Here is a 27,077-nt window from a genome sequence, read left to right on the forward strand (position 1 = left end):
CAGTGGGGAGGAAACTGTTGTTGAACCTTGAGGTGTGGGTCTTCAGGCTCCTGTACCTCCTGCCTGATGGCAGCAATGAGAAGAGGGCATTTCGGATTTGACTACCACAATAGAAAGTGTCTATATATGATAGGGCACAGGGTAAAACAGCTTCACAAATTCCACATATAATTATGATATTTAGTGAGCTGAATGTCTCCTTTTTTTTGGAGTTTTACTTATAGAAGTACAAAATTACCTTTAAATGTCAGCACAAACCCATAAGATGAAAAATGGAACATTTTTACCATTAACTACGTTGAACTAGAGATTGACTGCAGCTGGAAAACAGTTGCCTATTGTAAGAAAATGATATTTCTCTCCATCACCATTGGGATATCTATTTTTAAGCAAGAAAGTAACACTTGAAAGAATCAAACCAGTGAAGCAGGCAATAATCTGGACCCCCCTAGGAAAATTCTATCAGTGTCACTTTCTTCTGAATGTGATCACTTGAAACTTTGAAGGCTAACCTTCAGTGACCTAAAGCATAGTTTAAGTCAACCATTCACCATTAGGCTTGAAGCAAGTGTTAGGAACCTGTCCCAGATATCGAATAGAAAGATAATGATCTTGAGCTTTCAGCTTTTGTTTTGCTTGCTTCACCGTTGCAGATTTTCATGCCTCTCCATTATTTTTATTTATATTTTTCAGTATCTTAATGTTTTTTTTCACGTTTGTCCACATGATGAACAAAGCTTTCACTACTTGTATGTCTGGATAGGACTAATTTGCGCCACTGTAGGGAAGCCAGGCTTAGAGAGAGAGCAGATTGCTGACTGGGCAACAGCATCTGATTCTAAGATCTATGCTCCCTGCTATCAATGCTTCCCAGGAGCATATAGTCTAGAAATTCAGTTGTGCCTGCAAGTATAGAATTTGGAACTTTCTTCCCCTTTTTTCCAGATACTTGTCAGCACAGGAAACTGTTTCCTGAACCTCATGTGGCAGGCATGCAGCCAGGGTTACCCATTGCCCACTTGCCTGTTTGTGCTGGGTGGTTGGAGGCGGGATGGTATCAAGCTTGACCATATTCACTCATAACAGCCAACTCTTCTTAAAGCAGTGTGCAGCAGATCCCAAGATAAATGTCTGGAAGAGGACAAAGTACGGTGCCCAGGTTCGCTTGTCATGCTGAGGATGCTGGTGCAGGGGTCATTTTCATTGAGCATGGGGGTGGAGGGGTGAAATGAAAGGATGGTGAGGATCAAAGCCCTTCGGGGAACACCTCAATACCAAGTATTCAGAATAGTGAAGGGCATGGTGAAAGTATGCCCTTGGGGGAAATAACTATATGTCATTTCATCAGATTGAAGAACTATTTACTGTAGGTGTCAAAGGGGGAAAAATCATTTGTAGTTGCTATGAATTTTATCTGTCATGCTGTCTCTTGCTCACTGTATCTTTGGCTGGTTGGCTGGTTGGCTGGTTGGCAGCAGCTTCTCAGAGCAGAGTTTTGGCTACTTGTGTGAGTGACCGTTTTTCAGCACTCTTCTTTTCCTCCTCTTCATCACATAGAAACAGAGAACCCATTAATGGAACCATCAGCTTACTTTGTGGCTGAAGATCTAAAGGAATGTCCACAGCATTGGCAGCAGTTCAGAAGTTAACTACGGGCAACAAACAAACTCACAAAAATAAATGGTACTTTGTTTCACTTAAATGATCATATTAAGATAGTCTATGATAGTTCTTCAACCAAGCTAACATCACATAACAATCAGCAACGTCTTTCCTATGCAGGCATGTTTTTTCTCCCCCAAGAGATGGTCCACAGTTGGTGGAGGTAGAAAATGATGCAATAAAATCCCTAATTTAACAGCTGCATGTATCTCCTCTGCACTATTTTTTGACTTTAAATGGATGCTTAGTGCACTTAACTGGAAATATTCTGCAATAATTACTATACCTCCCCTTTGGATGGCCTGCTGTGCAGACATTAAGGTGTACATTTTGCCATTTTAGTTACTCAAATTTATTAAAATTAGGTGTTAATCTATCTGTCGACTCTGCCTACGTTAATGAGCATATCACTATTGATTAATAGGTTGCGCTTCTTTTCATCATTCTGTGATTTATCCCTAAGAGCACGCGTTACTTCCTACTCACATATTAGTGCTTAAAAGGAGTAGAGAAAGCAAACAAATGGAGAGCTGGGTCTAATATTTTCATAGTTAATTCCACTTCTATCTATAGAAGCAAGAGCTTGACAACAATCCAGGTATCTTAAACTTTCCTTGTCTGTTCTTTTTATAAACAACCTAAAACCTTAATATAAATTCTACCACCTAGATCAGTGAGTACTTTATTGTTCTTCAGATTTCAAGGCAGATTCAGACAGGAGAAGCTCAGCTGCTGCAAAATGGTCGACTGACTCTTGAAAACCAATAGCTTTTCTTTTCCAGTAGAGGCTAAAAACAACTAAAAAAAACTTAATTTTAACTTTTCTCCTACTTTTGTAGTAAACTGGTAAGGAAGGGAAGACTTGTTTTCACAGAAGAGCCAGTGAAAACAATAGCAAGAATGAGGCAGCTCCATGAAGCAGTCAACAGTTTGATTGGCTAGGCTGGATGATAATTACAACCAACAGACCACATTTGACTTTAGACAATAGTTTGAAATGTTTGCTTTCATGGGGGGAGAAAAATCAATCCTCCTTGGAAAGAAAGACAAAGGGAAATGCCATTTTTAGGTTTATTCAACAAATTGCATGTCAAAAAAGTCCTTTATGCATTATTTTCTCCTAATCCTACTATGTACTAGGCATTGTTAAAACTTCTAAGCATCTTACATGAGGATGTCAATTTAAAACTGAAAAGACATATTGGTATTTAGCACTTGCAGTGCTAAGAGATAAATGTACAAAAATTAAGCACTTTTAAAGATTTGCATACATTGTTTGTAATCCTCTTCTGTGCATTTCATGAATGCTCAATCCCATTAAAAAAATCCTTTGGGATCATGATGAAAACAAAGTGAACAATTGATGAGGTCTGGTACTGCCAGTAGAGAGGATCTTATTGTTCCTCGGTGGATTAGCTGCACTGCCTGAAATATCCAAAACATATTCAGATAACTTCAAAGAGCTTGCTGGAGGACACAACCTCTGGTTTCAGATGGAGTGTGTGTTATAGCTGCACTATCTGGGGATGGCTAAAAATGTCTCTGGCTCTCAGATAATGGTTCCGGGGAAGAAGTCTACCAGCTAGGGAATTCTTACAATTTCTGACTTCTTGTTCAAAATTACATGCCACAAGATAAAATACACTGAAGTAATCTTAGGGAAGGACTTTGAAAATTCCAACCATATTTAAATGCACAAGGTCACTTACTGCAACCTGTACAAGGTTGAAGAATACATATGAGAAAGTTGACCCTTGCTGAGAAGCTGTGAAAACCTTGAAGCCTCTGATTATCCACCAAGAAGAATGTAATTATAAAAGCTGTTAACATAGAGCATGGAGGGCGAGAGCAAGGCAAAAGGGGCTGGGGCAGGATTTCTAGATGACAGAAAGCTCTGCACAATGGATGGAACACTTGGTGGTACATTTCAGAGTTAGAGGAATGTAGAGCTAAGACTGGAATGGCGAAGTGGTGAAGATTGCAGGTATTGATAGTCAAGGCTACTGAAACAAGAATGGTGGTTCCAACCTCACTTTGCTGGAACATGGAGAGTCAATGGAACTACACTGATATGTCAGCAAGTCCAGCAGTGGGATGGTTTCCCTTATGTTTACATATCATCAGCCACCATGTATGAAAGTCCTTTGCTGCAAAAATCTAAGGCTTGGTATTTCAAATATATAAAAAAAATAAAATTGCATATAATGTGTTCCATTTTTGAAAGAAAGCCTACTTGTTTTGCATAATTAATATGTTTGAATATTTTATATAATAAATAGGACAGAACTATCAATCATCACCAAACTAGTTGACCTGTACAAGGTTGAAGAATACATATGAGAAAGTTGACCCTTGCTGAGAAGCTGTGAAAATCTTGAAGCCTCTGATTATCCACCAAGAAGAATGTAATTATAAAAGCTGTTAACATAGAGCATGGAGGGTGAGAGCAAGGCAAAAGGGGCTGGGGCAGGATTTCTAGATGACAGAAAGCTCTGCACAATGGATGGCACGGTAGCGTAGCAGTTAGCATGACGCTATGCTATTACAGCGCCAGCGATCGGGGTTCGATTCCTGTCACTGTCTGTAAGGAGTTTGTACATTCTCCTGTGTCTGCATGGGTTTCCTCCGGGTGCTCTGGTTTCCTCCCACATTGCAAAGACGTACGGGTAGGTTAATTTGGGTTTAAAATGGGCGGCACGGACTCGTTGGGCCGGAAGGGCCTGTTACCACGTTGTAAATAAAATTTAATTTAAAAAAGAATTTAATTGGCACTTAGTAAACTATTCCATAATTTATGATCAATATCTGTTCTTCATTTAGTACCCTGTGAGTTGCCTGGAATGCTAACTTATCATCAAAGTGTATCTGTTACTCTAATGATTCTGTCCATTCCAAGGGTAATCTAAATTGGTAAATTGGTTTATTATTGTCACATGCACAGAGGTACAGTCAAAAACTTTGGTTTGCAATGACATCCATACAGATCATTTTATTACAACATGGAATGTAGTACTTAGGAAAACAATAACAGAATGCAGAATAAAGTGTTAGTTACAGAGAAAGTACAGTGCAGGCAGACAATAAGATGCATGGCCATAATGAGGTAGATTGTGAGGTAAAGACTGCCTATCTACATTTCCTACGCTTGTTTACCAGTCAGACTAGATTTCTCAATGGCACTATAGACCATCCAGTCATTGTTTAATCCCATATCATTGTCTCATTCTTTTCTTTTTCACTTTCCATTCGATTCTTTCCATTCTCGCTTCTCTGTGGCAGAGGTCACTATTCTTGATTCATCTTCTGCACTTGCTGTTCCTGCACCTCTTCCTGGCCTCCCTCCCAAGCATTTTATTCTACCCAACCAAAAAAAATTGTTTTCCTTTAAGTTTCCAGTTTCGAGAAAGTGTCTATCACAGAAACATTAATCTTATTTTAGACATTACAGTTGTTGATGAACTCTGTGAGCATTTTCTTGTTGAAGCTAATTTGCACCTATTATTAAGTGGGCAGTGTTAACCTTTGCGTTAGGTGATGTTAGTTTGCTTGAAACCAGTGTTTTTGCAAGACAATTAAGTTAAAATGGATACATAATGACAAACAGATTTCATTATATGATGCCAACATCATTGCCATATTTATACAGAGGTTAGAGTGTTAAGAATGACACTTAATGTGTTGTTGATTAGAGACATTATCTTGTAAAGGTCACTGTAAATGTATTTTGTCAGATAGTTGATGTGCTGAATGTGGTTTCCATCTTCTGTCAGTCCTTGCATAAATTGCAATTTTCTCTGTGGCATTCCTTGGGTTTGCTTATCTTTTATTGCATTTTTGCTCAACTAAATTTTATTTATTTTTGTATTTGGCCTCTTTTTTTAAAACATTAAAATCTCCTTCAGGCTTCCTAAAATAGCTCAGTGCACATGCTTTGCATGGTGTGGTACTAAGGCACTCATGGCCAATGCTCATCGATTTCTTGATTTCAGTGAGATCACTGTGGTTGAGGCCTGTAAACACAATCTACGCTGAGCTCCTGGCACTGACAGCAACCCACTCTCAGCTCGATACACTGAGACTTAATATCTATTTTACACCACTGGCAAAATTTAAAATATCTCTTTGACTGTTTATGAAATCAATGGAACCAAATGCAGGACAAGGTGTGGAACAGGTTGCAGATACAAATTTTAAAAAACATTTCACGTCATATAAGTTGGTGATAATAAACCTGATTCTGAAATTTGCTTTGACTTTTCCCACTTGGTGATAAAAGTGAAAATTTACCTCTGTATGAATAGACTTCAGTGTTGTTCAGTCCCTTTGCATTTGCAGTGTCAATATTAGTCTGTTTGGGTAAGTGTCTGTCAGAGTTATCTTACTATGAAAACTAACAGCAATGGATCACCCCATGGGACATGATGGAATGATAAGAGCTTCTCCATGTTGCCATCACAGATGAAAGTTGTTTATGGAACCAACTGTCTCAGTGTATTGCAGGGGAATCCTGAATGTACAAGAGGAACAATGTATTAAAGTAAAAGAAAGGATCTCGCATGTAGTATTAGTCTATCAGTTTGGGAATTGTATAGTCTGGGTAAACCAATTGTCTATCATGCTGGCACTTGATGCTCTCCACTCCAGAAGAAGAGAATGAATTCCCCTCTCCTTGACTAAACTGAGCCACATGGAAGCTGTAAATGGGAGATATAGGTCTTTATTTACATAGACTCTCTCTCTCCAGAAGATCTGCTAAGAGAATCTCATTCTCCTGACACAATGTTTCATACAGTTTAAACACAAAGATAAACGATTAACTACAGTTTCAATGGCTATAACCACCTTAACTTTAACAGTTTGAATACAGTCAGGTAACATATTTACAATAGTAGCACATCCCAACTAGTAGAACCTCTTCGAATATTCTGTTCCAAAAGCTTCTGAGCATAAACTCCAGACACCCAAAATACACCTCTCTTGTTACAGTGTTGAGGAATGGCTCCCTGAATATACAACTAGCCAGAATATTAAGTGACAAAACAGACCTGTCCTCACCTGTGTATTAAGTGGCACGGATATGCCTTTAACAATACACTATTAGAGGAGATGGCCACTTAATGCCTTCCCTGATCACATCGTGAAGTTTTCAATGACCACCAATTAACATGAACATTCATCTATTGTCTTCCCCTGTGTAGTTTCAATGGAACAGGGTCAGAATTCCCAATGATTGGTTTCAATAGCCTTAAAGTATCAGTTGAAGTTAAATTGTGAACAGGTTTTATTTCCTGAAGACTGGTTCTCATTTTAATTAATATCTGCTATCCATAATTTCATGACTCCAGAATAATCCCTAACAAGCACACGCAACAGTCAACTGCAAGCGTTGCGTACTTAGGCTATTGCTATCTGGCATGATCCTGAAGCTAAGAAATCCATGACAATGGTTACTTTTACCTATACAGTAAAGTGGTCCAGCAATGGATATTGCTTGCAGAAGGAGACAGATCACTACAACCATTGCCTTTACCCTTACCCTCTGGATACAATGCACCTTGGAGAAGTGGAAATAGCAGTGTCAGACTCTTGGGGGACAGGGCTTCCTGGTCCTTCCTAGAATTCTCCTCAACAAGGAAAGCCTTGCCTTTGGCCCATTTGTCCAATTGACTCCAACACGCTTTGCTTCAAATGACCTGCAAGTACAGGACGTCCCCGACTTATGAACGCCCATACTTACGAACCAACCTTCGTGGTTGGTTCGTAAGCAGGCCCAGCCCCCGATCCTACCATGGCGGCAGTAAACCTTCTTTGGCCCAACCCAGGGCCAAGTGTGCATTTACGGCCCGGCGAACCCCGGACCAAGTGCGTATGTGCAGCTGGGGCCATGTGCGGCCGCGATCCCCGGCCCAAGTGTGCATGCGCAGCCACAATCCCTGGCCCAAGTGCGCAGATGCGGACACTGTTCTGAGTTACATACAAAATCGGGTTACGAACAGTCTCGAAAACAGAACTCGTTCGTAACCCGGGGACTTCCTGTAATTGATGATTCCTTTAAATGGTGCAGCTGCAAGTCTCATCCCTGCTGTTCAGATTTGCTTTCCAGGTGTTAATTGCTTTAATGTGAATTAATTTCAGAGGGGAGGTATCAATTGGCATTGAACTGTTTCTGACCACACTGATTTCTTCATGCATGTGCAGCTTAGCCGAATTAAACAGTGCAATCAAAAGTCACGTAATGGACTGTGCAGACTGTAAGGTCCCAAACTGCAATTGATTTTATGGTACAATTCAATAGCATAGTGTTTAAAAACCTTTCACTGCACGGTTGAATTTCTAGGCCAAGGTGTTTTTGCTATACTGTCTAGTATATTTATGAAATGTATAGATATGTCTATTCATCTTTTCTTGAAGATTAAATGGAAGTTAATACTGAAATGTAACAAATCAAAATCACACGTACTGACCTGAATGATTTAGTTTTGTTTTAAACAGTAAAAAAAATAAAACTCAAAATGAAGGAAATAGCATAGCGTAAGTTTTTTTAAAATTGTATATCACCAAATGACAATGTTTTGGGAGATGAAAACGTCTGCAGACAAACAAATCAGAAACAAATGAAAATAAAAAAAACCTGCGGATGCTGAAATCTGAAACAAAAACAGAAAATGCTAGAAAAATTCACTCGGTCAGGCCACATCTGTGGTGTTATGGACTCAGTGAAAGTCCCTTTAAGATAGAGAGTGTGTGTGTATGTGTGTGTGGGGCGTACTTATGTCAATAGAAGATAAAGGACGTAATGACGTTGTTGAAGAAGTTAGAAGAAGAAGAAGAGAGAGAGAGAAGGGAGAGAGACACCAGCCTGCTTGTTTTCTCTATCGATGGATGAGAAACAATAACTGTGTTTGCCACTGAAATCCATGTATGGAAGTTGGAAGTAATCCGGTGGAGTTCACTTTGTTGCTGACCTGTAGAAGGAAACAGGTATTTGTGTGTGGACGACCACGGTTCGGATGCTTTTCGGGGTGAGGAAGTCACTACCGAGTAAACACTGAAGTGTCGTTTGGGTTCCATCGTGGAACATTTGGATTTCGTATGTACTCTCTCTATGTTTCTCTACGTCTACGTCTTATCTTCAGACAACGGTGGTTGTTGAAGAAGCCCTTGCTCATGTTTCACCTTATGGCTTGCGGAACTGAACTTTAAGAACCATTCTGGAACTGGGAGTTTTGGACTTTGTCACACACACACACACAAAGAGTTTAGTTTTTGGGTTAACGTTCGAAGTTTAACATTTTTGAATTCTAACATACTAACATTTTTACTTTTATTTTACGTATTATCATAAGTAGTGATTAATAAAATAGTTTTTAACACTGAATCATGCTCAGTGTGTTTCTTTTGTTGCTGGTTCGTGACAGTGGAAAGAGAAATAGCTTATGGTTCAGATAAGGGACCCATCATCAGACATGATCAAGAGAGAAATAAGTTAGTTACTCTCTCTCCCACTGAAAACTAACGTATATCTTTCCCTTTCCCAGTTCTGATGAAGGGTCACAGACCTGAAAAATTGAGTTTCTCTTTCCACAGATGCTGCTGAACCAAATTAAAATATCTCTATGCCTTACAGATACCTTTAAAGTTTATTTGTTAGAATCATTTGCAAATCCCCTGGACATTTTCTTGAACAGCTCAAATTTTCAATGACCCTTAATAACAGCTAATGTCAGTAAGAGGATGAGATTCCTATGTTAATAAAAAACAGTCCAATTTTCCCTGTAACTGATGGTCTGAAATTTGGATCTATAGAAGTAAAATTTGTTTTTTCTAAGAATGAAATTCTGTTAGCAAGGTGTTTAACATTTTTTTCTTCTAACTGAGAAGTTTCATTGGCTGGAAATTACCATGTTCTTTACTCATTGCTCAGTGCATGACAACTTCTTCTCCAGTAGTTCCAACATTAAATCATACCAAAATTGTTATGTTCTACACGTACACAACACACATAGTGTACTGCAAACTTGTCTAGTATTTCATTTTAGGAGGATGGTGAGAAAGGACATGCATATAACAATTTAATAAGTGCTTAGAAAACCTGTTAAAGATGTAGCTAAAAGCCTAATGTTGAATTTGTCACATTACACTCTACCAGGTATGTTGCCTTATAATTCCATTATTCTTGCTCTCTTTCCATACCAAATATAAATGATCAAAACTGGTAATAATTTTACAGATTTATTGCACCTGATTTATGGCTTTATTTCTTGGGCATTAATTTGCTGGAGTTGATCACCTGACTTTTAGAAACCCAAGTGCACACAAATCAGGAAAAGTTAATATATGAATACAAAAAGAAGGAAAAGGTAAATGGAAATGTTGGCCTTTTTATCATGTTGGTTGGAGTTCAAACATGTGGAAGTGATACTGTATTAGTTACTGACCTTGATCAGACCCCATCTGGTGTAAGTGTTCAAAGTTGGATAATAAACTTCAGGAAAGATATAATGATCTTGGAAGGTTTGTATGCAGTTTCGTCAAAATAGTTCAAGGTTTTCAAGAAATAAATTGTAAAGACTATTGAATAAACTTGCTTCATACTTCCATGAAAATCAAATAAAAAACTGCAGATGCTGGAAATCTGAAATAAAAGCCAAGTGCTAGAAGTACTCAATAGGTTGTATTGTGGAAAGAAACAGTCAATGTTTCAGGTCAAAGAAAGTGACAAAAGAAGTTGCAGGGAAGGTGGGGGAGTGGGAATGTCTCTGATGGGGTAAATCCAGGGTGACCATGGGGATAAACTGTAAACAAGGTTATCTGGTCGATGAATGAATGGGAGAGGCTGGAGAATAAGAACATAGACAAAAGAACATTGACAAAAGAGTGATGAAATGCAAAGCAGGAAGAGTTTCCCTTGCCTACTACCCTAATTCTCCATTCTACTCCCCCTTTGACCCATCAGTCTGCGACCTCCTTCATCATAACAATGAGGACCCCCGCAAGCTTAAAGAACAGTGCCCCACCTCCCGTCTGGAGCCTTCTGGACTTACTATTGAATAATACAACTTCAGGTAACTTGAGTTATGTGTGCATCAATTGTCCAACTGTAATGTTGGTTCAGTTTATTTTTTTTTCCCCTCTGGGTGTGGAGATGTACCCAGCCTGACCTGCTGGGTATGTCTTCCTACTCTGCATTTCATCACTCCTACATTCTTTTGTCTATGTCCTTCCGTTTGTGTTCTCACTCTGTAACTGCTCCCATTCACTCTGTGCCTCCTTCCCAGTTCTGACAAGGAGTCTTTGAATTGAAACACAGGCCGTTTCTATTTCCATAGATACAGCCTGACCTGCTGAGTATTTCCTGTTTATTTCATATTCTCACAAATTTAGGTTTAGGTGATCTAATTAAAGTGTTTAAAACAATTGAGGAAAAGATTATCTATGTCTGAAGTACTGTTAAGCAGTGTATACCCTAGATCTTTTAGAACTCTTCAACTATTGTGTATTGAGGAGTAACCAGTTAGAATGTAAGGAATTTTGTCCTCTTACCATTTGGAATTTATGCCTGATTCCAATGCCTCCGTGTAGAGATAAGTCAACTGTTATGAGACCTTGTGAAAAGGCTGCATAAGTACCATGGGTGATAGTGTGCATACAAATTAAACAAAATTACAACCCCAAGAACCCTATTGCCCGGAAATTCAATGGCCTAACACTTTTTTTGTTCCAGTGTCATACTACTAAAGCTCGATAACGATCAACTTTGGATTTTTACATCCTGTCAGAGCTGTGACTGGTTTCTCCTGGCATCAGTTACCCTTGTGCTGCTGATGTGATTCCCTGTTGATACATTGCAAGGAACATGGATCATTGTTCCGGGAGATACCACTGATGGGCAATTCCAGAGAACAAGGTCTTTTTTTTGCAATGTGCAGGACTGTGATACCCGTCAGGTAGGTTAATTACTTACATTTTATCATTTGTGCTCTTCTCCTGCCTTCCACTGAGGATTATCACCTTCCCCACCATCAATCTTCTGCTTAGCTGCCCTGATCTGCATCCCAGGACCTTGCCATCCCCTGCACTGCAAATGCCAGTTCCCAACCCCATTCCTGAAGCTTACTGTCCACACATCATTTCCCACCCCACCCCAACCTTTTGACCAGCTGGACCCTAATCCTGCCCACCCTCACAACATGCAAACTGTGTGGCTTCTGGCCCAGTCCTCTGAAACCTGGCCTCGGATAAAAGTACAATGTGGCACACTTTTGCTTCCAACTGCTACAGCTGCAAAGTCCTCGGCCTTTAAGGACAGACTAGCTTTAACCTAACAAAAGTAAAACCCTGCAGATGCTGGAAATCTGAAATAAAACTCAACAATATTCAAAATGCTCAGCAGGTTTTTTCAGCAAATCACCAAACAGCTCACCAGGGATGAACTTTAACCTGCAATAAAAAAATGGGAAATGCTGGAAAAACTTAGCAGGTCTCCTCAGCATCTGAGGGGGGAGAAACCAAGTTACAATTTCAAGTTTCATCAGAAATCTTATTAATGTGAAAAGTTAACTTTGTTTCTCTCTCCAATAGATGCTGCCTAACCTGTTGAGCATTTCCCACAGTTTCTGTATGTATTAGAGGTTATAGTTAGCCTGCAATGGGCCTTTGAGGTCAGAGGAAAATGACCTGCAGAGTATTTTCTGAGTATTTTGTTTGTTTATTTTAGTTCACAAGCATTTGCACTTCCTTGCTTTTTCATAGCTTTAAACAGCGATAGCCACTCACGATATTGGCACCCAGCTGAACTGAACAGCTAATGAACAGTATAGTTAGTGCTGGCTGGTTGCTGAAATCATTATGATGAGCCCGCAGTACAAAGTTGATTCCCTGCTGGGACTGCACTGACTGAAGCAGCTTAATCATGCATTGTTATCTTGGTGTCCATTTTCAAGGACTATCAACCCCAGTTGCCCGCTTTACTCATTAAACTTTCTTCAATCTGATTAGCTGAGCTGATACCTTTTCAGGCAAAAACTAAATCCCTTGTAGAAGGCGACACTTTCTTCAGACAGTTTAATTGTTGCATATCACTGAATAAAGGTCTAGAAATCGTCTGCAGACAAGAGCAAGTGCAATGAAGGGAGCACTGTCTTTTACCACTGACCACAATATCCAGGTCATCACATTCTTATCTACTGAAAGAAGTTCAATGAAGAACTCAAACGTTTCAAATGTACATCAAATAATACACAGAACACAGGATAGTACAGTGCAGGAACAGGCCCTTCGGCTCACACCTGTGCTGACTGATGCCAATATGAACTAATCAGATCTGCCTGCACATAATCCATATCCCTCTATTCCCTGCCTATTCACCTGTCTTCTAAATACCTCTTAAATGTTGCTATCATGTTTCTTTCCACCGCTCCCTTGGCAGTGTGTTCTAGGCAAAACTCTCTGCCTACCACTGTGTAAAATAAAAACATCTCGCACATCTCCTTTAAACTTTGCCCCTCTCACATTAAAACTATGCCCTCTAGTATTTGATCCTTTCCACCCTCCAAAAAAGTCTCTATCTACCCTATCTGTGCCTCTCATAATTTTATATACTTCTAGCAGGTCACCCCTCAGCCTCTGGTGCTCCAGAGGAATCTTTTCCTCTTAGCTAATACATTCCAATGCACGTATCATCCTGGTGAACCTCTTCTCCAAAGCCTCCACATCCTTCCTATGGTGTGGCAACTAGAACTGTACACAGTACTCCAAATATAGCCTAACTAAAAATTTATACAGCTACAAATTGACTTCCCGACTTTTATACTCATTGTCCCGACTGATGAAGACAAGTATACCCGTACTTTACCACCCTATCCACTTGTGTTGCCACTTTCAGTGAGCTGTGGACTTGCACCCCAAGATCCCTTTGCACATCAATGCCACCAAGGGACCTCCATTTACTGCATGCTTTTATCTTGCATTTGACTTCCCAAAATACCTCACCTCACACTTGTCTGGATTAAACTCCATCTGCTATTTCTCTGCCCCTATTTCCAACTAATCTATATCCCATTGCATCTCTTGACAATCTTTCTTTCTGTCCATAACTCCACTAATTTTTCTGTCATCTGTAATAAGACCACCTAAATTTTTATCAAGTTATCACCAACAACAGACATCTAGGCAATGATCCTTACAGAACACCACTGGTCACATTCTTCCAGGGAGAAAAGCACTCCCCCACCACTACCCTCTGTCCTCTATGATGAAGCTAATGTTATATTCAACTTACCAACTCAACGTGCATCCGCTGTGACTTAAGCCTTTTGAATCAACCTATGATGAGGGACCTTGTCAAATGCATTACTAAAGTCCATGTAAACAATATCCACTGCCCTACCCTCATCAATTATCTTCATCACTTCCTCAAAAAACTGAATTAAATTTGTGAGGCAGGACCTCCCATACAAAAATGCCATGCTGACTTTTCCTGATAAGTCTATGCTTTTCCAAATGTGAATAAAACCTGTGCTGAAAAATCACCATTAATTACCGTACCACTGATACAAGGCTCACTGGGCTACACTTTCCTGGTTTGTCCCCATTGCCCTTCTTAAACAATGAAAAAATATTTGGCTGTTCTCAGCCTTTGTGGACCTCGCCTGTGGCTAAAGAGGATACGAAGATCTGTGTCGAGGCCCCAGTAATCTTCTCCCTTGCCTCTCTCAGTATCTTGGGAGGGATTCCATTAGGCCCTCTGGACGTATCCACCTTAATGTTTTTCAATACACGTACTTGCTCCTCTTTAATATCAATGTGCCCTAGAATATCAACACACCCCTCCGTAATCTCACCATCAACCTGGACCTGGTCCCTACCCACCTGCACTTATATTGCTCCTGAAGCAGAAGGGCAGATGATTTGGATCTCCACAACAAATAGCCAACCCAACGAGGCAGATCAGGCTGGGAGTAGTAGGTACCTCAAAGCCATTGTATTCAGAAGCCTCACCCTGACAGCCTTTGACAACTGTCATTGGAGTTTGAACAATTTTTATAGTCAAAAGACATACCAAAACCATGCAGATATTCAAATAATTAAATCTTGTAGTAATTCTTTCTCCTCTTAACTAAGACAGATTAAATCACAAATAATCAAATACATTAATACAAATTAACAACAGTAAAATAAGTAAAGTGGGCACCTGCACTTAACTTTTCTGCAAGGCTTTTGCAAGGTCAGACCTCCCTCAGATGAAGCTGAGGAATATATGTGGTGGATCTTGACCTCCTCTTCAGCTCGCCCCCAACTCTGCTGGGCGCAACATGGCTCCAGTGATGGAGCAGACAGAGGTGCAGGCCCCTTGACCTCCAGCGTGATTTGGACTTTTACATTTGACTGGATATGTGTGAAAGTCTGAAATGTGCTGCAGCACAAATGCCTGATGGCCAGCTGTGTCCTTCAGAGCAACCAGCTATCAGTCAACACATTTAACCCAAAGCAAATAGTGCAGAAAATAATTGCATATTTTACCATTTGAAGCTCCAGTCAGGTTTTTATCTAATGATTGACACCGATAGACTGAGTGAATTGTATGTTTAGAGGCAAGTTTAAAGTCTTGGGATTAGAATTGCATCATTTATATTAATTTAATACTTTCCCCCATTGCAGCATTCAGTTAGTTTCAGGAGTCCTCCAGGGCTCAATAAATAACATCAAACAAATAAGTAGCCTAAACCAATTGTGGGATATTAGTACATGTTAAGGAATATGCTCACTTTTAATCTTTTTGCAACAAGATATAATTGAAGCTGATTAATGAAAATGACTTGAGATATTATTCACTCCTCACCAGCTGTGCTGTCATTTGCAACCTTTACATGAACAGGTATTGGTTTTGCTAACAGCAGATAATCTGCTCTTGTTGGAAAATTGTATCATTACTAATCAGAAAGTGAGGAGATGCTTGAAATTAGTTTTTGAATGAATAATAACTGTAAACACATCTAATTTTTAATGGAATTTACTGGACCACATTAAGGAAGGCTTTCAAAAGCTTTAAAATCTTAATGAGTAACTGGAGGCACATTAGTGTACATGCATATTTTTACCACTGTGTGGCACACTTTCTCCACACTTGCACTAATGAATCTCTCTATTCCTCTTAAACAGTAGTGTGAATCTTAATGTTCAAAAATGGGTAGGTTTAGATTTTGTTTAGGAATCTATCTTAGATGCATCCATTTCTATTTTTAACAAATGGTCAACCAATTTTCCATGAACAGGTTAGCTCCCATCCTCCATCTCTAATGAGAGAGAAAAATATTTTCTGTCCTACATAACCTCATCCAGCTCCATGCGAGTTATTAGATAGAAAGAAGATTTGAATTTTTTGTTCCCCTGTATTAGTGCACTCCCACCAGTTATTTGCAATGACCACCTCCTACTACTATGTCACCCTCTAACTGCCCCCATTAGCAACTCATCGCCACAGCAACTGTGGGTTTAATCTATCACAGATATTCCCTTTGACCTGTCTATCCCTCCCCCATGTTCTCTGCCACTTTTTTTCCTCTTTCCCAATTCTGTCAAAAGATCTTCAACCCAAAATGTTATCTCTGTTTCTCTCTCTACTGATGCTACCTAACCTGCTGAGTGTTTTTTGTTTTTGACCACCCCCCCTCACAAACACTGTAAGATTCCTATAGCCACCATCAGACATCTACAAACATCATTTGCTCTCCTAGACTACCATTAGATCCCAGTCCACAAACATCAGATCTCCCAACCAATATCTGTTGCCCTAGTTGCAATTGGGAACTGGAAATTGACATTGGGTCTCCCATTTTCCCTTGCAGACCACTCAGCCTATTTCTCTCCATCAACCAGATCCTCTTCCACTTCTGCAATACAGCAACTAGCTTTTGTAGACTACAGTCTGGTGAAGCAAGCTTCCCAACCAAAAGGTCATCTTCCTGAAATGTTAACTCTTTCCTCAGAATGCAGCCTGACCTGCTGAGCATTTCCAGCATTTTCTGGTTTTATTCCCAACTGAAAGACCACCAACCTGCACTTAAAAGGCCCCTGTAATTAAATTCTGCAGGACTTTCACGAAACTCACTCTTCCAGGTTTATGCACCTTGAAGCAGTCCCCCTGTACTAAACTTGCATTTGGGTTAAAATCCAGGCCCATGAACAAGTCTGTAGTAGACTGAGATTTGTGCTTGTGATTTCCCAGATGGTGAGTCACCAGTCTCAGCGATAGCCATCTGTGGAGATGCAGATAGAGGTGAAATAAATTCCCCAAGGCATTAAAAGGTCGTTGAAGGTTTGAAAGAACCATAAATGTAGTTCCAACCCTACAGCATTGTTAATTTGGCCTGGGGTATTTTTTTTAAAGAATTTTTAAAATAAGATTGAGAGTTCTGTTAAGTGTATGTTTGAGTTAGTGTTTGCTTGGTATTATTTTATCCCACAGTTTTATTCACAAAAATAAACATAGGGACCATAAATATAACACTAAATGATAAATTCAATCAAAAAGACATCAACCAGCCTTTTCAAAAGAGAATTTAGTAGCAGAAAATAAATCCACACATCAAATCTGCATTCACAATGCAACACATGCAGGTTATATTTTCTTATAGTAATGGGAGCAGGTCCTCACAAAACAAACATTTCATGGACTTTAGCTCCATTTTCTGTGTGGTTATATTTTAAACATGTCTTTAATAAACTGCTTTTATGGAAATCATAATAGGTAGATGTAAATTGACTGAATATTTTACCTGTGTACACGAACAAAGGAAACGCTGGTCAAGTTTACGGTTAGATTTGATGGATTCCTGAAACAAGGAGAACACAATTACTCTAAATAATTGTTTAAAATGATGAATTGTAAATTAAATATTTTTATAACAAAAATTGTTGTGACATTTTGTACTAGACATCATCTCCAACAGTACATTTCTCTCTCAATACTCTATTGAAATTCTAGGCTAGATTATGTGTTCAAATCTCTTGAGAAGGGCTTAAACACACAATGACCTTCAGATGCAGTGACAACAGTGCTAGGACAGAGACAGGGTTGACATAAGAGACTGAAAATGTAATTTGCCCCATATTTAAATGCATAGGAAGAACACCTTTACACCAGAATGAAATGAAAAAATCCCTTTGTTTTAGCAATTGCTAAAAGATAACTTGTAAATGGTTCTCAAATGCAGAATATATACACTGCAACAAGTAACTAATATCTTTCGCATCAAAGTCTTTGTAAAATGCACAAATAAATGCAAATTAAAACTGACATTTCAACAAAGACAATTTTACCAATAAGCAAGAATACCTAAAGCCTTGAGGTTTTGAAATGACTGTAATTAAAATACAAAGCCCAAAATTTATATTTCTACTCAATTCCTTAGTTTGGAAATAATGGATTACTGCCTGGTCTGCCTATGCTAAAGATCAGTACTGGTAATCTGTACAGATTTATTATCTAAATTAAGTAGCACTATTCACAATGTTGTCTGAAGCAGCCTTTCACTTTACATTGTACAGCTACCTGCATGGTAAATCATTGACCTGCATGGATAATTGCAACCAGGGGTTAACAAGTATGCCAAAAGTCTGCTCAGTGAGCTTAATTGCAAAGACAAGTCCCTTTGACTTGCATTGTTATTAGTCTTTCCTCTCCCCCTTCCCCCTCTTCCCCAGAATAAATTACCCACTCCAACCTCCTTATTAGGAAGTTTAAGAGAGTGACATAAGAACACACAGATCCTACCGCTTTCTGTATCTAACTTGCACGTTAAGGAAGTGGCAGTCAATTACTCCAACTTTTACGCACAGCTTGGCCTGTGAAGTTCCCAAATTAATATTCACATTAACAGTTTAAGAGGAACTTCAAATAAAACAGATGTTTAAGAATATAAGAATAGATAGATTGGACAAAACAATCAACTGCTACTGCTTCTCCTAATACTCTATTTGTTAATGATATGATCACAGGCTCTACCAACTATATAATATTGTGAAGTGATGAGATAAGGCTATTTTCATCTTATCACTATATATAAATGTTTTTTTTAAATCTTGTTTTCATCATCTCTAAGTTATGTTGCAACTTCCTAGCAGATGCCCCGAGGTTTTGGTCTGATATCATTACAAAAGGTGTTTAATAAACATTATATTTTTATAGGAAAGTATTAATGAAATCTTTACAAAGTAAAAGATTTTCCAAACACACCTTCATAAATGTGATACACTGGAAGGTGATTATGAAGGAAGATCATGTACATAAACAAGTAATATAACAATTTATATCACAACTTACTTTCAATTCTTCCATCTTTTTTATTTAAGGGAACTTCTCTCTACCACAAATGGTATCTTTATAATGCGTAATAATGTTATATTGACTTAAGTATATCATTCAAAGGTCCTCAGTTTCATAGTTTATTGGAACAGAACCTCAAGGTTCAACAACAGCTTCTTCCCCACTGTCATGAGATTCTTAAACTGACCTGAAAAACCCAAATTCTACCTTGGACTATATTTCCTTCAAATTGCACTAACATTGTCATGTTTATATTTGTTCATTCTGTCATGTAAGTTATGTACTACTTATGTTAATTTAAGTTTACCTAATTTATGTTGTCAAGTTTGTAATGTACTGCGCTGCACTGCAAAAAGCTAATCTTCATGGCATTTATATCTTGAGTATGTATGCCCATGACAATAAACTTGAACAGATACCACCCTTTCTCTTACTCCTTTCATTATGAGAAACTTTACTGATGTTTGCATTGTAGATTTTTCCTAAGACTGACATTGCCACTCCAGCAACAGTACACAACTTCTGACTCGCAGTAATCCCTAAATTATTCAGCTTTCAATGACTGCAATACACAACCTCTGCCTTGGTTGTAAATAAGGACACTTGGATTAATACAACATATCTTACAACCACAGAACAACCAAATTGTTTTACAGCCAGTGAAGTAATTTTAAAATGTAGTCATTATTGTAAAGAAAAAAGGTATTTCCCACAAATTACAGAAGGATAATGACCCAGATTCTTAATTTTTTATCAAAATTTCTTATCATTTTTAAAACCTCACATCCCACAGGATCCAGCTTGATCTTTATTAAGCACAGACTATAACAAATGAGTGCAGCACTGTCAGTACTACAGATAGAGCCACTGTCTCACATCTCCAACCCAATTCAATCCTGACCTCCGATGCTGTCTGTGTGGAGTTACGTGTTCTCCCTGTGACCACGTGGCTTTCCTCTTGGCATTATGGTTTCCTTCAACATTCCAAGAAAATGCTAGTTGGTAGCTTAATTGACTGTTGTAAATTACCCCTAGCCTGGGTGGTATTAGCATCTGAGAACTGGTATATACTTCATAGGCCTTTCTTCTAAGTTGTAAGGAAATATGAAACAGTATGTACTTCCCTCTTCCCAAAACACATGACCAAGCTGTAATATCAATTAAACTAACCTTAAATACAATGGCAAAAGTTAACATGATCTATTTTTATAAATTCTTCTCATATTTGGTTATATTTGCCATCAACAAACTTACTGAGCTCAATATAGAAACTAAACAAGTAAACAGCTTTGACACAAGTGCGCTATTAAAGTATTCAAAAAACCATCAAGCCTGTTGATTTTGATGGTTCTTTCTGAAATTTCTCAAACCAGGCACTCAGAAATGTTCTCCTGTAACTCTCTAGGTGGCACTCTCACACAACCCTTGTTCTTTTCCAAAGGCCAGTTTAGAAAATGCAAAAGAAAAAACATAAGCACTCGCCAATAAATGTGCTAAAAATCTCTGCTGCCCTGGAGCCTAAAATATTTAAAAGGTCACACAACTTAACTTTCACATTGACTTCATGATATAAACATAAAAGCACAGCTGTAAATGAGAAGCAATTGGTGATGAAACATTTCTGAGACATCAGTCCTTTGCACATGTTAAATCAGTAATATATGATACTGCAATGTATGAAAACTAATAGTTACTTACTTAAAATGGAAACTTGCTGAAACAATTATTAATTCGTGTTTCTCCCACATTTGCTCCAAATAATTATTGTAGCCCAGAGATACTGTTTATATGATACAATTTATTCTTGCACCAATTCAAAGCAATTTGTTTTATAACAATCATCTCTTACAAGAATTGCCCTATCTAATTCTAAATTGTATATATATATTTTAATGAATAGACTTGCTACTTTGCTAATTGAAAAGGAATCACATCATAACTCATCTACTCTAGACCATTAAGGTCAATGGGTTCAGCTTGTTTACAGACAAGTTGATTGGAATTTTATTAATATTTTTCTCTGCAGTTTATTTGCTACATTAGACAGGTTCCCAATATAGCTCCAGAACAAATTTTAATTATGGCTGTATTGCCAATTAGCTCTATTGCCCAAAGAAGCGCCATGTGGCTCTTCTAATAGATATCTAGATATCTTAGAAGCTGATGATTGTGTAATGTAGTCTTCCATAACAATATTGAAGAAATATTCAATTGTCTGTAAAGCAGCTGGAGACGTCTCGAGTTTGTGCAAGTCTATTCCTGTAGTTGCTGTCCTTCAAGTGAAAACTTAAATTAGATTTTTTAAAGCACTTTAAATGTTTTTTCCCATTAAGCTTTCCATCATTCCTTTCTCCACCATATATGATTATTTGGTCATCCCATTACTGTTTATGGGGTTTTGCGTACAGTTTGCACCATTTACCTCTAAAGTAATGAATGGCTATAATGCTATTATCATAGCCATTATATGGAAGAACATTCCAAAGTGGTCAACAGAAGCGTAAGGAAAAGTTGACAGGAACCAATGTACGGTGGAAGGTCACAGCCTTTCTCTAAGGTTTTAAAGAGATTTTATAAGCAAAGAGACAGATGGAGATGGAAAGAATATTATGGAGGGAATGTTAAGACTTGCATGAATATGGCAGGTTCCATGAATAACTGTGGACTCTGGTTTGTTCAAAGAGTGTGAAACACCAAATACAAATGTAAGTTACTTCCTCTTTACTTCTGAATCCAAGCAAGAAAGCCTGTTAAAGCAGATATGTCTCAAAGCAAAAGTATTCATGGCTTTATTAGAGTGTAATCAAAATCAATGAAAAACAAAGGGCCATTACTTGTCCAACATGACAGGTGATGGCTCTTTGCCTTTCATTGTTTTAAGTGGATGTGCATCAGTATAATTAAATAGGGTATGCTAACTTAAGGCAATTGACTTCAAAGCAAAAATTTAAGCCCTTTTTCTGTGTTATTTTAGGCGTTCTGGGGTACTGGTTCATAATTTTGTCTCCAAAGGGAGAAAATATTATTGGAGTTCTTGGAGGAAACCTATCAGCAACTACTTTCCCACATTCTCTAATCTTGACAGGAAGAAATCTGAAGGTTCCAGTAATACCTACGTAGACTGATCACACATTCTGTGGTTAAAACTATAGTGTGCGTGTTCTCAGTGATGACTTGTTGTGAAGTATAATTATAAAAATGCATTCTGTAATGGTCAGTGTGGGCTGAGAAACAGTAATGACCAGAAAGTTGTTGTCGGTCAATAGCACTAACTGTTATGGTATTCGGCACCCAGTCTTCTTCCCTTCATGGCATACAGTTCCAATGCAACAGAATACAGGTCCTCCTCAGGTTACCAACACCTGACTCATGTACAGCATTTGGGAGACTGATGGGATGAAGTTGCAGGCTACTGTAGGGCTGCAGGCACCTTCTGCATGTGGGAACTCAGTTCATGGCAACACAGTAGTGTAGTGGTTAGCATAATGCTATTACAGCACCAGTGACCCAGGTTCAATTCCGCCACTGTCTGCAAGGAGTTTGTACGTTGTCCCCGTGTCTGCGTGCGTTTCCTCTGGATGCTCCGGTTTCCTCCCACATTCCAAAGGCATACGGGTCAGGAGCTGTGGGCATGCTACGTTGGTGCTGGAAGAGTGGCGACACTTGTGGGCTGTCCCCAGCACTTTCTCAGTAATGCAAAAAGATGCATTTCACTGTGTTTTGATGTACTTTTAACTAATAAATAAATATCTTGTAAATAAATCTAAATGGTTGAGTTAAACACCCCAGTTCAACAACACCTTGCCCTTGGTTGGCCTATGTTTTTATTTAAATATGTTGCTGGGCAGCTGCATTTCTGACTTGCGAACTGTTCGGAACGGATCCCTGTTGTAACCTGGGGAGAAGCTGTATTGGGAGGGGAGAACAGCAGCTGATGATACTGCAGTATTTGTTCAGGGCAAATGACCAAAAGGTAAATGTATATCCCTCACCCCTTTTTAAACAATGCCAGAAAAGTTCTACCATTGAAAATAAATGTCTGCTTTACTACTACAGGAATATATTTGAATATGATACTTTAATTTACTGATTTTCAAAACCTTAAAGTGATATACTCAGAAAAATGTAATTGAGCAAAGACCATGTATTGAAGTTTTAAGAAAGATGTCTCATAATGTTTGTATTGTCATGCCACGTCAGAGCAGAAAAGTTAATGAAGTCACTACTCATATATTGCTGAAATGGAGAAGAAAACGAGAGTCTGAACATCAGTATCGCCTGACCTGCTGGCACTCCCCAAAGCTATTAGCTGTACATAACACAGACAAAGAAGCATAATCACCCTCTAACTGACTTATTAACCCATTTGACCTGGCCTCACTCTGTCACAGTTATTGCCTTTTCTTATCCATCCCTCCCGTTACCTTTTCTGCAACTTTAAACTTATTTTTAATCCTTCTTTCCTAGTTCTGATGAATGATCCTTGATCTGAAACATTGTTTTTCTTTCCACAGATGCTGCCTAACCTGCTGCGTGTTTCCAGCATTTTCCGTTTTTATTTCAGATTGCCAACATTTGCATTTCTTCTATTTTCAGAAATTGCCTTTGGAATGGTTTGGTGTCTGCACAAGACCCTAAAAGACAAGCCTTGACAAACATACATGGATGACTTTGAACAATTAGAAAAGGTGGTACAGACCAGCTGGCTGGTACAAAATTCATGCTGTCATCTTCAGATTTTCAGGATGGGTAACATTAATTTCCTTGTGCTCTCATGCTGAGTAAGAGTGTTATTACAGTACTGTAAATGGCGCGGGTTTGTTTACGTGCCTGTAAGCATACCTTAGCTTGCTTCACTTATAATGTGTCACCATTCCACATAATCCTGACGCGAGTACTTTGTAAATTTAAGAAAGTAAGGACATTTATAAAATAAACTTACTGTTTCTTCACTGCAAAGTAGGAATAAACAATTAAGAGGTGAAGGTTAATGTCGAGTGTAGGCTAGTGCCTTGCCTTCTCTTGCTTTCAGTCCAATAAGTGAAATATTCAATTTTTTTTTATTTACCAGCTGCAGCTTATCAGCTCGTATACCATGCAACTCTATTCCTGTTATACCTGAAAGGATGGTTGCAAAGCTATTTTCAATATAGTAATCTATTAAATGATGGACTAGCAGTAATGGTACTGAAATCACTGCATTAACTTGGTATGGAGTCTAATGGACTGGTTGAAGGCAAATGTCAAAAATGTAATGGCTGTACATTGTTCTAGTCCCATCAAATCAAATATCTATAGTGGCAATATCCTAGTGTTGAGAGAGCAGGGAGGAGGGTAATTAAAATAAACCAGTGACTTTGGCAGTTGAGTAAAGTGAAAATGAGGATGTAAAGGAAGTTTATGCTGAAAGAAGTTATAGTGAAACACTCAAGATCTTAAAAGAAAATAGATACAAGGAGTCATCATAATTTGACATACTTACAGATTCTGTAACCAGGACATATGTTGAAGTTCACAAGAGGGAATGTGAACAGATTACTCAGGATAGATTTTTCATTCTTATTTTTTTTACAAACTTTAACCAATTTAAAATAAATTTTTGGTTAATGATATTTATTAAAAGGAAAGCGATCAGAATATCCAAGCTCTGACAAAATATCATCAACTTGAAACATTAATTCCATTTCTCTCCTCACAGATGTTTTCTGGCCTGTGACAATTTCCTCCATTAAGTTCTTTCAAATTTAAGTGCTTCATATAAAGGACAGGAAAATATATCAAGTCAGTGAAAGTTGGCAGTGTCAGCAAAGTCAAGTGTAGTTGAGAAACATATTTGAAAAAAAGGCTTGACCATGTATGAAAAATCCATCCTCAGTCAGGAGTTCTATGTAGGCAATGTGGTAGCTGCTATGTACTGCACTCCACTTCTGAATATCAGTTCCACTGATTTCTATGGATCTGAATTTCAGAAGGACTGTAATGTATACCACCACAACTATATTGTAGGCTCAATATTGATCAAGGATGCATTTCCAACACGAATCAGATTTATTTATCACCGACATATGTCATGAAATTTGTTGCTTTGTGGCAGCACTGCAGTGCAAGACATAAAGATTACTGTAAGTTATAAAAATAAATAAATAGTGCAAAAGAGGAATAATGAGGTAGTGTTCATGGACCATTCAGATACCTGATGGTGGAGGGGAAGAAGCTGTTCCTGAAACATTGAGTGTGAGTCTTCAGGCTCCTGTACCTCCTCCCTGATGGTGGTAATGTGAAGGGGTCATGTCCTGGGTGGTGAGGGTCCTTAATGATGGATGCCGCCTTCTTGAGGCACCACCTCTTGAAGATGTCCTCGATGGTGGGGAGTGTTGTGCCCATGATGGAAATGGCTGAGTCTACAACCCTCTGCAGCCTTTTTTGATCCTGTGCATTGGAGTCTCCATACCAGGCAGTGATGCAACCAGTCAGAATGCTCTCTACCGTACATCTGTAGAATTTGCAAGAGTCTGATGACATACTAAATCTCCTCAAACTCCTAAAGTGGTAATGATGTGACACTGGAGGTCTTGGTGGAGGAAATCCAAAGGTGGGAAGATGTCGTCAACTGCATTGAAGACAAGACCAACCTCCATTTTTCTTTCTTCTCTCCTGTACCAACTGTGGATGTTTTGTCTGCCCTCAAGTCCTCTTCCATTTCCTCATTCAGACCACTGTACAGCCAGAGATAGGGTAATCTAAATGCATTGCCATGAAATTTCTGAAAGCAAGGTATTGACTCCCTTTCTCCTGATGATTCCTGTATACTTGAATGTGGAATTGGAACAGCAACCACTTTTTTTTAAAAAGTGAATTCCTCAGATAATTCTTGGAACAATATTGCTTGTATGTTGGTCAAGTCTGGGCAAGGGATTTTAAAGTCTCTTTTTGTATCTCAAAGGTCGCCTTCATTGTTACAGCAGCAAGAACAGAACTGCAAAGAGTGCAGAAATGATTTACAAGGAAATTGCCAGTAATCAAGGGACTGAGTTATAGGGAGAGGTTGGATAGGCTGGGACTTTTTTCCTTGGAGCATAAGAGACAGAGGTGATCCTATAGAGGTGTATAAAATCACAAGGGGCATAGATAGGATGAATGCACTCAGTCTTCTTCCCAGGGTTGGGCAATCAAGAACTAGAAAGCATAGGTTTAAGGTGAGAGGGGAAAGATTTAATAGGAACTTGAGGGGCAACTCCTTTTTTATATACAAACAGAGGGTGGTATATATATGGAATGAGCTGCCAGAGGAACTGGCTGAGACGGGTACAATAACAACTTTTGAAAGGCAGTTGGACAGGTACATGGATAGGACAGTTTAGAAGCATATAGGCCAAATTGGACTGGCTTGGATGGGGTTTTGGTCGGCAGGGACCAGCTGGGCCAAAGGAGTTGTTTCCATACTGTATGACTCTACGACTCCACGATGAGTATGTCTTTATTCCAAACTATTTATCAAGATTGAGAGAAACTGTTGAATGAATCATTAGCCATCAAGATGTCAAAGGGCTAGCAGGGATTTAAAATAGTAGTGACAAGTCTCTGAGTGGCTGTTATTTCAGTTTGTCTACTGAGGATGCCTTGAATAAAAAGGGAGACAAACTGGTTTTTCTGCCTCTTCCCACACCTAAGCCACTATTTGACCTTTTAGTGATTAAAGTATTTGATGGAAATCTCACCCAATTCATAACAATATCATATGACTAGAAAAAGAGATCCCAATGGTCTTTTGTCAGTTTGGTATTCTTTATATTATTGAGCTGCCTCAATGCCAATGCATCCAGCAACATAAGAGCAGCTCACATAGCAACACAACATTGCTGGGTCTATGCCAGAGCAAGGCGCTTGCCTTGTCAAACAATTTTGGTAACCAAAACCTTCTGTTCCCTCAGCTAAGAGAGCACACAGGTCAATACCATGAATAGTAAGGGTCTGGAACCTTTGGAATATGATTGAGAAAGGCTGTGCAATCAATAAAGCTCTGTAAAATTGGAAAGATACAGGAAGAAGAAAACAGCCAGTCTATACAGGTGATGGTGGTGGCCATGAC

The 27,077-nt window shown here is 38.7% G+C and overlaps 1 long non-coding RNA gene across 1 annotated transcript in view; it reads left to right on the forward strand.

Annotated features, from left to right (window-relative positions):
- The window catches only part of LOC127580451 (uncharacterized), a 97,645-nt gene that overhangs the window by 55,554 nt on the left and 15,014 nt on the right, over nt 1-27,077 (forward strand). Inside the window, exon 2 of the long non-coding RNA XR_007957824.1 lies at nt 10,619-10,727. This is a non-coding gene — a long non-coding RNA (uncharacterized LOC127580451). The remainder of the gene's footprint in view (nt 1-10,618; nt 10,728-27,077) is intronic.

This window comes from Pristis pectinata, chromosome 19 (assembly GCF_009764475.1).
Source record: "Pristis pectinata isolate sPriPec2 chromosome 19, sPriPec2.1.pri, whole genome shotgun sequence".
Taxonomy (NCBI): Eukaryota; Metazoa; Chordata; class Chondrichthyes; order Rhinopristiformes; family Pristidae; genus Pristis; species Pristis pectinata.